Below are 12591 nucleotides of genomic sequence, written 5' to 3'. Positions count from 1 at the left end.
TGAGGCAGAAAAAGATACTTCAAGCAAAGCTCTAGCTCCCTTATCTGATAATGCAAAGAAAACACTTTAAGACATCTCGCGTCGGCTAGAGGCCTCTTCTCTAGATAGCTTAGTGGTGGACTGTGGATCGATTAGGGCACAATTGCACGAAGTTCAAGCTCTAATTCCCGAAGAACTGGCCGATGTCCTAACTCCAGCTGCTTATCTTGAGCAGCATCAATTTAAACTGGAGAAAGCCAAGCTAAGATTATCCGAATGCCGTGAGCACAAGGAGATTGAAGCCGCAATCCAGGTCAATCGGCAGCTTGTGCATGAAGAAAAAGTCAAACTCGATCAGCTATCCGAAGGTCCGATCAAATCCAATATTGATCGGCTTGAAGCCCGCAAGATCAATCTCTTGGCACAACTTGAAGAATGCAATGCTGAACTAGATATGGAGCACAAAAAGCTAGCCGATCTCCCAAAATCTGTAGAACAGCAAAAAGCAAGGCTCAAATCGGCTATCAAGAATGTTGCTGACCTAACCAAGTCCCTGAAGGTCATTTCTAGAACTGATGCTCAAGATGCCCAAGCTATTGAAGAAGTAGAACAAATTAGGCAAAGGGCTATTTTGGCTATCCAGTGGTACTTGTCTCAATATCTTTTGTGTAATAGGACTTAGAAATCTTTGTAATCGGCTAAGATGCTCTAGTACTTTACTATCTTGACAATCCTTTGTGCCGATGACTTTGAAATTCGCTCACATTATAAAAATTTTGCATTTTGATACATATGTGCCCACCTAATTTTACAATGTCAAAAGCATTGATAAAATTATAAAAACAACTAAGGGCGATATAACAATATCGAGCATTATACATCGGCAAACCACAACCGATTATACCATGAAAAGAACAACTAAGGGTGATATAACCATAACGGCCATCTCAAGGCGATGTAAACACATCGGCTGTCTTGCATCGGCAATACTAGCCGATCATGCATTAACCCAAAAACTTGGGTAATATTTCTTCAAGTACTTGCCATTGAGCGCTCGTCCATAGACTTCACCATCAAGCCCTTGCAACATATATGCTCCCTCAGACACAACCTTATAAATTTGGAACGGTCCTTCCCAATTCGGCGACCACTTGCCGAATTTACTATCACGAGTCCCAATCGGCAAAATCAATTTCCATACAAGTTCACCTTCCGAAAAATCTTTGGGTACCACTTTCTTCTTGTAATGCCGAGCAACACGTTCCTTATCCTTGGTAACCTTTGCAAGGGCTCGCAATCGTGATTGAACCTGTCGCGACCGAGAAAATTTGCATTTTCCCGAACGCTAGTGTATTAATCCCCGTCCCAGGAAAAGCCGGGGTACACCACACAAACATGATACAAAAGGCACATCTTTATTATATCGATAATATTTACATTATTACAAAGGCACTTAAGGCCTGACAATCAAAAATAAACAGCAGTGGACTAGCGGGCCTACGGCTCCATCTTAACAGGCGCTCAACTGGGGTATAAGCCAGGACTCCACCTAAGACTTCTTCTCCAAAGCTTCTCTTACTGAAGGGGGGGAAGATTGAGCAAGAATGAGTACAACCACAGTACTCAGCAAGCCACTCTGGCAGATGCATGATTAATGCAAGGGGGTACAAGGGGTAATAATATAGGGGTTAAGTTTTGTAGTAAACAACTTTTAAAAGTCACTTAGTTGCCCAAAGCCATTTTATAAAGACAATCCTAGAGCTACACAGTGTTATTAATCAAGGCCGTGAACCCTCACGAACCTGCCTTAACCCAAGGCCTACGATGATTCAGACCGAACTGGCAACCCGACCCTGAGTCCTAGCTCGTCCCAAGCCAACCCAGGCCAACTGTCACGTCCTGATAAATTCATCCCGAAATAAAAATCATTTTCTAAAAGGAATAATAGAATTAATTAAAATTCAAAAAGAAATTGGCAAACACTAAAATACATACAAGAAAATTTCGAATGTAGCCCAGAGAATTTTCGTTAAATTCTCCTTGGTCTAAAATGAGCCCTCAAATTTTACTTGAATTTTCAGAGCACCGGAAATATTTATTAAGCAACAACAACTATGATCAAAGTTTATTAAAAAGAAAACTTAAAAATAATCCTCCTTCCTCCTTTGGGCCAAGCCCAGCCCAAAGTCTCCCTCTCCCTCTCTTTCCCTCTTCTCCCGGGCCTCTCCTCCTCCTCCCGGCCCACCTCTTCCCCTCCCCCTACCGGCCCACTCCCTCCTCCTCCCTCTCCCTCCCGGGCTGCCTCTCCCTCCTCTCCTCCTGGGCCGGCCGCCCGGCCCAAGCCGCGCCCCCCCCTCTAGGCCGAACCGCGCCTCCTTCCCGTGCCGTGCACGTGCGCGAGCACGCCGTTGCCACGCGTTGACCGCGCGCCCGCGTGGGCCCCACGCGCCAGGTCGTCGTCTTCCTCCCGCCCAGCTTCTCTCTCTCTCCCGTGAACCCTAGTTTCTTCCTCCCTCAAATCCGCACGAATCAATTCCCTTATTTTCAAATTAAGTGGGGGCTTTTAATCCCCTTTCCATCCTCTTTGATTTCCCCCGTTTTCCCCCTTGAATGGCGCCCCCAATCGTCGGGAACGGCCGCGCCTTTCCCGGCCACCAACCATTGCCGCCGGCCGTGTTTCCCGTCGCCGTTCCGTCCTCTCCCATGCCCGGCTCCCTCCCCTCTCCTATAAAATGGAATCCCCATCCGCCGTTTAGTCCCCTTCCGCGTTCTCCCGTGGACTCACCACCCCTCCCCGCTATTGCCCTTCTCTTTCCCCCGCGCCGGCCGCCTCCAGCCGCCTCTCCCTCCTCGCCCAAGCGCCGTCCGGCTGTGCCGTCGCCTTCCCCGGCGTCGCAGCCGCCTCCTCTTCGCCGGCGCTGCCTCCGATTCGTTGGGAAATTGCCGGAGACGCGCCCCCGCCAGCGTCCAGTGGCGTCGCCGCCACTACATCGTCTCTGGCCGGCTGCTGTTCGTCGCCGGTACGCCGACCGACGTCGCCGTCTCCTCCGTCGACGTCGCAGCGTCGTCCTCTCCTCCGGCTGCTCCTCGGTTTCGCCGGAACACCGCTGCCGCCGCGCCGGCCTCTCCTTCCTCCTCGACAACGTCGCCTTCGGCAGCCTCTTCCGCCGTGCCCGTGCGCCGGCCGACGTCGCCGTCTCCACCTTCGGCATCACAGCCGCGACGTCGTCCTCGGCATCGCTTCCCCTTCGGCCGAACACCGCCGGTGTCTGTCATCGTCTTCACCGTTCATCCTCGCCGGCTCGTCGTCTCGCGGCGCCGCCTCCGTCGTCGGCATCGCAGCGGCGTGTTCCACGCCATCCTCGTCTCCGTGCAACCGCTACCGGCTGTCCTCGTCGTCCTCCCGTCGTTCCCGGTCGTCGTGGCGTTCGTCCCTCCGTCAAGCCGATCGCGTTCGTCGCCCGTGGTTCGTCAAGCGAGCCGCTGCAGCCCCGTCGTCATCTTCGTCCTCGCCTCCGCGTCGTCAAGCCTCATGCCGGCCGTGTCTCGCCTTCGTTCAAGGATCGCCGCCGAAGTCGTTCCCTCGTCGTTCGCCTCCGTCGTCCCCGAGCCGTCTCCGCCGCGCCCGTTCGTCGTTGTCGTTCCCTCGCCTCGTCGCAGGGTGCTAAGGGTCCGTCCTCTCGCTGCCCCGTCCTCGTCCTTTCGGTGTCGCCCATGCCCGTTGTGCGGTAGTCGTTCGCTTGTGCGTGTGGTGACCGTGTCAGTGTGCCCGCTCGGTAGCCGCGTGGTTTCCACGTGTGCAGGCCGTGTGGTGTCTAGTGGAGTCCGTTTGTCGGCCACTCGCCTCGGTTGACACACGGGGTTCGCTTCCGTCGACCCGTGGACCGTCTCTGTGTTCTCGGTCTACCGCGATCCTTTAGGTTGACATGTGGGGTCCGCATGTCAACGGCGCAGCCTTCCTGTCTTTTCCAGGCTAGCGCTTACACATGTTTTATAGTTGCAAAACCTAATTATAATAATCCGCAAATCTCCATATATAACAGCATTAAACTTCGGATGACCATGTCTTGGTCATACGGGCTCCGAATCGACCCGTTCAAGTCTCTTAATGTTTGTTATAACATAAAGAACCGTGTGCTTTCTTTTTATGTATTGTTATTGCTTCTTTATAGGCTTGTAGCTTTGCTTGTGTGCTTCGCGTAGCTTCTGTCGTTCCGAAGGTTCTCGAAGCGTGGTTCGCGGTCGTCGCCGAAGGTTCGGAAGGCCGTTCTCTCTGAGCAAGGCAAGTCACATCACCCTTGAGCATATTGAATCCTAGTTTATAAAATTATTTTGGTTTAAATTATTGCATTACCGCTTTATTTAAATTCCCGCGTTATCACTGTTTTATTTAGCACTTCCTATTAATCCCTGTTATGTCCTTATCATTGCTATTGTTTATTATTACCTTGTTCACCCTAGGATAAACAAAACCCCAACTAGTGGGTACTCTATTAACGGTTCCACTAGTATGAATTTAGGTAGATGCTTCGCCGACTAATTAGGCAACATTAGGTGGTTTTATAACTTTAGACTTTGGGAATTCTCATATCATTTGGACACTGTGGAATGGTTGGCTTATGGTGGAATTGGACATACCCCTCTTCCTCTTTCAAAACCCCTAAAACCTGTTTTCCGGTGGGGTTTGGGTGCATGCCAGATGTGGGAAGTAGCACCCCGGCCAATATAAGGATTAAGCTCGGGCCTCTGTTGCAAAGCACTACCGTACTAACCACATGTCTAATGGATAAGGCTTAACTCGGTGCTCAGTCTAGTCCTGAACAAAAGGACACGGATAGAGATGGATGAAGTCGTTGCGACGATGGATATCTCTGAGGCAAATGAAGGCTACACGAGCTGCGGCTCGGTAATCGAGATGTCTAGGCAAATGAAGACTACACGGGTCGGTGCCCGTTAGTCGAGATGCCATGGCACTGGACTAGTACGCGGGTGGTCTCACCCCTATGTGTGTGGCGCACCCGGTCTAGATCTTGTTGCTAGGGGCTCAATCCTGGCCTGCCTATCCCGGGATACCGGCCGTAGGCAGGGTTGGGTCGGTACTTTTGTTCACGGCTAGGATAGGTGAAGGGTTATGTCACATGTTTACGACGGGTTCCAAGGCCATGGAATGCGGAGTAAGGATGTGTCTTGTGGGTAAAGATGTACACCTCTGATCAGAGTACATCTATTCGAATAGCCGTGCCCTCGGATATGGGCAAGCCTAGCAATGTACCCAAGTTAGTGGTTTAATTCTTAAAATTTGCTTAACAACTAAAATATGGAATGGTTGGCCTGGGTTGGCTTGGGACGAGCTGGGACCCAGGTCGGGTTGCCAGTTCGGTCTGAATCATCGTAGGCCTTGGGTTAAGGCAGGTTCGTGTGGGTCCACGGCCTTGATTAATAATATTGTGTAGCTCTAGGATCGTGTTTACAAAATAGCTTTGAGTAACTAAGTGTCTTTTAAATGCCGTTTTCTGCAAAACTTAACCCTTATTATTACCCCTTGTACCCCCTTGCATTAATCATGCATCTCCCGGTGTGGCTTGCTGAGTACTGTGGTTGTACTCATTCTTGCTCTATCTTTCCCCCCCTTCAGTAAGAAAAGCTTTGGAGAAGAAGTCTTAGGTGGAGTCCTGGCTTATACCCCAGTTGAGCGCCTGTGAAGATGGAGCCGTAGGCCTGCTAGTCCGCTGCTATTTATTTTTGATTGTCAGGCCTGAAGTGCCTTTGTAATAATGTAAATATTATCGATGTATTAAAGATGTTCCCTTTGTATCATGTTTGTTTGGTGTACCCCGGCTTTTCCTGGGACGGGGATTAATACACTAGCGTTCAGGATAAGGCAATTTTCTCGGTCGCGACACCAACCATTCCACATTTTAGTTGTTAAGCAGGTTTTAAGAATTAAAACACTAACTTGGGTACATTGCTAGGCTTGCCCATAACCGAGGGCGCGGCTATTCGAATAGATTATACTCTGATCAGAGGTGTACATCTTTACCCACAAGACACGTCTTCCTCACGTGTAATCACGTGCCACATACCACCACGGCATACGGACGAAAGACGTGACATAGTTCCCAACCCATCCTAGCCATAAACAAGAGTACCGACCCAACCCCACCTACGGCCGGAACCTCCGGGACAGGCAGGCAGGATTGAGCCCCTAGCATTAGGACACCAGCCCTGTGCCATGACATCTCGACTACCGGGCCGCAGCTTGTGTAGCCTTCATTTGTCCTAGAGATGTCCATCGACCCCCGACTTCGTCCAACTCCATCCGTGTACTTTTGTTTATAACCAGACTGAGCCACAAACTAAGCCTTACCCACTAGACATGTGGAAGTACGGTAGTGCTTTGCAACAGAGGCCCGAGCTTAATCCTTATAGTACCCGAGGTACGACTAACAAAACCCAACCACGCACCTCGAGCCCAGCCTAAAACCATTTTGGGGGTTTTGAAAAGAGGGGGAGGTGTGTGTCCAATTCCAACATAAGCCAACCATTCCATACTGTCCAAATGATATGAGAATTCCCAAAGTCTAAAGTTATAAAACCACCTAATGTTGCCTAATTAATCAGCGAAACATCTACCTAAATTCATACTAGTGGAACCATAAATAGAGTACCCACTAGTTGGGGTATTGTTTATTCTAAGGTGAACAAGGTAATAATAACAATAACAATAATAATAAGGTCATAACAAAGGTAAGTAGGCATGGCTAAATAAAACAGTGATAACGCGGGAATTTAAATGAAGCGATAATGCAATAATTTAAATCAAAATAATTTTATAAACTGGGATTCAATATTGTCACGCTCGGAAATTCACTAGTAATTTCCGAACTAATTTGTACATAAAATCCTCGTCCAGGAATCAGCCGAGGTACACAAACTGACAATTTAATATACAAATCCATCTTAATAATAACGTTACATACTTACAAAGAAAAGAAAACAGCAGCGGAATTAACGGTCTAGCGATGGCTTCAGCTCCACTCCCACAGGCAGCTCAACTGGGTATAAGCCAAACGTCTTCTCCTTCTGGATCCTTTATCTTCAGGTGAGGTTTGATGATTATTGCAAGAATGAGCATATGACATACTCAACAAGCCACACAGCAAATATGCAAGTGCACAAGGATTCCAAAGGATGGCATAATATAGGCTCATTTGCAAAAGCAGCATTTAGCAAAGATTTAAGATAAGTAAAACAGTAGAGTAATTAATCATCAATTTTAATCAACACTGAACAGCACACCCATGCTGCACAGGCCCAACCATCCTGAACAACCATACCCGGCTGTACAGATCTAACTCCAAACCAGGAGCTAAGCAAATTATTACCAGTTATAACATCCATAATTATTGTGAAAGGTGTGAGACTAATCACGAAAAACATTGCTCAACTCACCCATAACCGCGGGTACGGCTATTCGAATAGATTAAACTCTAATCAGAGGTGTACCACTGTACCCACAAGACACAACCCCACATCATGTCACCATGTGCCTCAATACCACCACGGTACCTCGGAAAGGAGTTGTGACAATACCCCTTGCACAACATAACCCATTACAGCGCACCTTTCCTGGATCATAATCACCCCCTTATAAACAAGGCATGGACTCCCCAGCGACCCCCGCGGACTTCTCGCCGCTTCTCAGTCTGGCACTCCGTAATGAATCATGCTATACAAAAGGTAAAGCCGTTGCCCACGCTGGCTTGTGGTTGGCACGGTAAATGTTTCACTACAGTAGCTCGCGAACCGGTCCTTAATTGTCATGAGCACAACCATCAAAACCATATGCTCACAACCCACCTTAACCAGATTTTAATTATCAATTAATTAACATCACACGATTAACCATCGTGAGCGACCATTAAATATAACCATAATAATGATATAATATAATATAGTTTATAATTAACCCCTTTAGTTAGCTAATGTTTCTAAGCATGGCTAAGCAAACTTACATATAGCATTTAGCTGAACCAATCCAATATATAAGGTTCATGCTAATCAAATTATAACCCATAGGAAAAATAAGATCATCTTTGGCCATTAATTAACGGGGAAAGGTTCACCACCCGATGACATTCAAAAATAATGCATAGTTGAAATAAAATAATAGCTTTAAACGGGTTCAACATGCTCAAAGGGTTGTTTGGGATCTGTGTGACTTGCCTTGGGCTTCCGCAAACGCTTCGGAACCTTCCTCAACGGGAAGGCTCTCCTCCGGAACGTCGGAAACTAAAGCAATTAAACAAAAATCAACAAAACAGTACAAAAACAAGCATAAACAGTACATGTGGATATTTTTAACATGTAGATCTTGATTTTAGAAAAATTTAGCAACTTGAACCACCTGAAACGGATCTACGGTTATTTAGTTATGATTTTCCGAAGATTTAATCTATTAGAAAAAAGGGAAAAAGAAAGGATGATGATGTCATGCTGACATCATCCATGGCGGCCGAACCACGGTGGCGACCTCGCCGGAGATAGAGCGGCCGGCTGCGGATTTGGAGGACACCTACACGCAGAGGACGACGAGACGAACCCAACGATACTCACCAACGCGACGAACGACGTCGGACGACGGTCGGCGACGAGAGGAGGCGACGGCGGCGACTCGGTCGTCGGCGGCGGCGACTCTCCGGTGACCGGCGACGGTGGGGAGGGGGCGGCCGAGCTTCCCCTCTTCCACGCGCACCCGACGGCGGCGAGAGGAGGCGGCGGCGACGGCCAAAACGACGGCGCGAGGCGGCTGTTCGTCGGCCGGCGACGGCGGCGGCTAAGACGTCGTGGCGGCGGCTCTACGGTTGACGAGAGAGCTCGGGAGAGGGGGCAAACGAAAGAGGAGGACTAGGGGGTCCTTGGATTGAAGAGATCGGACTCCTCCCGCAAGAAATCGATCCGGGAAATCAAAAACTCCGTTTTGGAGATAAACTCGAAAACGAGTTCGATTCGGGCAAGATACTCAACGATTAGCTCCGATTTTTGGGGGTAAAGATAGAGGAGGATAAGAGGAGTATTTCCCCTCAACTAATTTTGGAAATACACGAGATAAAAGGCCGGATTTGGAGGGGAAAACCGCGGCTATACAGGTACTGTGCGGCTGGCTCGGGCTCTGTCTCCAGCCGGCTGGAGATTGAAGATGCCACTGTAGCAGGGATGCAAACTAGACTTTTGGCTGGGCTTCTACTTCTTGGCCCGATTGAAAGAGGGACACAAAGCAGACTTCGGGAAAGAGAGGAAAAGGGCTGCAGGCTGAGAGGAGACTGGGCCGAGAATGAGAGGACTTTTCCTAATTCGGCCCGAAAAGGAAAAGGTGAATTTTAATTACTTTCCCAATTAAATTAATCACTGAAATGATCTTTGAATTGTTAAAAATACTTCCAATGCTCAAATAATTTCAAGAAAAATCCTGAAAATACTTGGACACTCAAAATACTTAACAAAATTATAATCAGACCATTTAATGATTAATTTAATATTTAAATAATTGCTGAACTGCTCTTTGTATGATTAAAAATTAGGAATTGAGCTCCGAAAAATCCAAGAATATTCCAGAGAGTATAATTAACCATGGAGAATTTAATAAAAATTAAATCCATCCATGCTTTATATTTAGAAAATTTTATTTCCCACATTTAACTTCACTTGTAAATTAATGAACATTTAATATAAATTCTGATAATAATTTATTAAATAATTTTATAAATCCTGAAACAAAAATCAGGATGTGACAAATATGTTCAAGGATTATGTGACTTTTCTTGCTCAGAGAGAACAGCCTTCCGAACCTTCGGCGACGACCGCGAACCACGCTTTGGGAACCTCCGGAACGACAGAAGCTACGCGAAGCACACAAGCAAAGCTACAAGCCTATAAAGAAGCAATAACAATACATAAAAAGAAAGCACATGGTTCTTTAGGTTATAACAAACATTAGGAGACTTGAACGGGTCGATTCGGGGTTCGTATGACCAAGATATGATCATCCGAAGTTTAATGCTGTTACATGGAGATTTACGGATTATTGTGATTAGGTTTTGCAATTATAAAACATGTATAAGCGCTAGCCTGGAAAAGACAGGAAGGCTGCGCCGTTGACATGTGGACCCCACATGTCAACCTAAGGGACCACAGTAGACCGAGTACACAGAAATGGTCCACGGGTCGACGGAAGCGGATCCCGTGTGTCAACCGAGGCGAGTGGCCAATAAACGGACTCCACTAGACACCACACGGCCTGCACACGTGGAAACCACGCGGCTACCGAGCGCGCACACAAACACAGTCGCCACACGCACACACGAACGACTACCGACACCGGTACATGGGTACCAGGGTCGACAACCGCACAACAGGCACGGGCGACACCGAAAGGACGAGGACGGGGCAGTGAGGGAGAGGGATCCTTACCACCACGCGACGAGGCGTGGGAACGGAGACGGCTTGGGAACGACGGAAGCAAACGGCGAGGGAACGATGTCACACCCCGAAGTTCTTTCCCAAGCCTAAATTGAAGTTATAAATGGTCTCAAGAAAATACCTATGTAAAGCAAGAGTAAACCTTAATAAATTAATGCAAATAATAATCGGAATTGGCATGTGGAATTTTTTTGAGTTCTACATGTCGAAATTCGCTAACAAGATTTTTAGTGGAATTTCCAGAGCTCTTGAAATAATTTTAACCAATTAAAATTGAGCATAAGCAATATTTAAATCCTTAGGAAAATTCTTTTTCTTTTTCCTTTCTTTTCCTTTCTCTTTTTCTTTGAATGGGCCGTCGGCCCATTCTCCTTCCTTCCTCCCCTCCCGCTGGGCCGGCCGAACGCCAAGGCCCAGCTAGGCCGCGCGGGCCGGCTGCCCGCCTCCTCTCACCCGGGTCACCGACAGGTGGGGCCCACCTATCGGACCCGTCTCCCACCTCGCGCCGCGCCGCTGCGCCCGCAACCGCCGCCGCGCCCACGCCTCCGCCTCCTCCGGGCCACGTCGGCCACGCCCGCGCATGCGCCGCACCTCCCGCGCCCACTCCCCTCTCTCTCCCGCCCGCGCCCGCGCCTGAGATGGCCGGGATTCGATTTTCGAATCCCGCCTCTCTCTCCTCCCCCACTCCCCGCGTTGGCCGGCGGAATCCCGCCCCCACCGGCCACGTCCAGGATTCCCCTCCCCTATTTAAGCTCCGCCGTCGCCCCCTCTCTCTTTTTCCCCATTTCACCGAACTCCCTCGTGCTCCCCATCGCTCCCGCGCCGTGCAACCACCCGCCGCCGCCGCTCCCGCTACTCCGGCAGCCGCTAGCCGCCGCTAGACTCGCCGCCGCACCGCGCCGTCGCCATCGCCGCGGCCGGTCGGCCGGCCTTGAGCCGAGCTGAGCCGGGTCGCCACCGCCCGTCCGATCAGCCCCGGGGCGATCTGGGCCGTCGGTCCCGTGGACCGGCGGTGGACCACCCGCGTGGTCCCGGTCCACGGTGGACCGGCAGCCTTCGGCCGCTGACCCGGGGGCCCCACTTGCCGGCGCCCCTCTCTCCCCTTGAGCCACTGACATGCGGGCCCCGCCTGTCGGCGCCACCCCCCTTTTGATGACGTCAGCACTGGGATTTATTGCGCAATAAATGATTTAAGGATTTTTGTTATAGTAATAAACACAGTGAATCTTCTAAAATTCATAACTAATTCATCCGTGCTCCGTTTAAGCCCATTCAAGTCTCAGTAAATCAAGAAAAATTTGTAGAATCCATTAAAAATGGTTTTGTTCTCTATTTCAATAGTCTTATAGCCTGTTTGTATTGTTTGCTTTGTATGTCGCTTAGATTCCGGTTCTTCTGACGCTCCGGTGTATTTCGAAATAGTCGCTGAGGTTCCTCCAGCAGCAGAGCAAGGCAAGTCATGCTTGTCACTTGAACATGTTGATCCTATATTGCAAATGCTCTATTGTTTTTCGTCAAATATTGCATTGTTTTACAATGTTACTATGGGATGTTTACCTATGGTCATAGCCATGCTATTGTTGTACCATGTTCCTTTGTTAGCTTGGGTTATAACATGAATAGACTTTGGACTAGGAATTGCTTAGCCATGCTTAGTTCAACTAGTACACAATGGGGAAAATCCTATTAATGTTTAGGCTGTTGGTTCTAATGGTAGTGTTGGATTAGTGCCACCGCTTTGGTGTTGGTTAATTGAAATGAATCACATGGTGGGCTGTGGGTGCATGGTTTTGCTAGTCGCACAAATGGCAATGAAGGACCGGTTCGCGGGAAACCCTAGAAGAACTTATCGTACTTACCACAAGCCAGCGTGGGCAACGGCTGGGCTTGTAGTGTAGCTTTCCTCTAGCTGACGCATCCAGGCAAGGGTGGGCGTGATGGAGCGGGGCGGGCCCTGCGACGGCCTCTGTCGCTTCTCGATTTACCTAGGCACGAGAGGGGACTGCCCGCTGCCTTGCGAGGAGTGGGGGTGAAACCTGAGGTGTGGTGTGCTTGGTTAGAGGGGGTTATGCGAAGGGTCCTGTCACGGCCTCTTTCCGGTATGTCGTGGTGGCATGTCGGCGCACGGAAACG

General features: G+C 49.0%; 1 long non-coding RNA gene across 1 annotated transcript; it reads right to left on the bottom strand.

The window, feature by feature from the left end:
- Positions 1-6789: 6789 nt before the first annotated feature.
- On the bottom strand, positions 6790-9174 carry LOC136355981 (uncharacterized). The gene is made up of 2 exons (XR_010740593.1): positions 8596-9174; positions 6790-8271 (listed from the first exon to the last, which is right to left on the bottom strand). It is a non-coding gene; the product is annotated as an uncharacterized lncRNA (long non-coding RNA).
- Between the last annotated feature and the right edge of the window lie 3417 nt (positions 9175-12591).

The sequence above is a fragment of the Oryza sativa genome, chromosome 4 (genome assembly GCF_034140825.1).
Source record: "Oryza sativa Japonica Group chromosome 4, ASM3414082v1".
In the NCBI taxonomy this organism is placed as follows: domain Eukaryota; kingdom Viridiplantae; phylum Streptophyta; class Magnoliopsida; order Poales; family Poaceae; genus Oryza; species Oryza sativa.
This window is presented reverse-complemented; position numbering and strand designations above follow the sequence as displayed.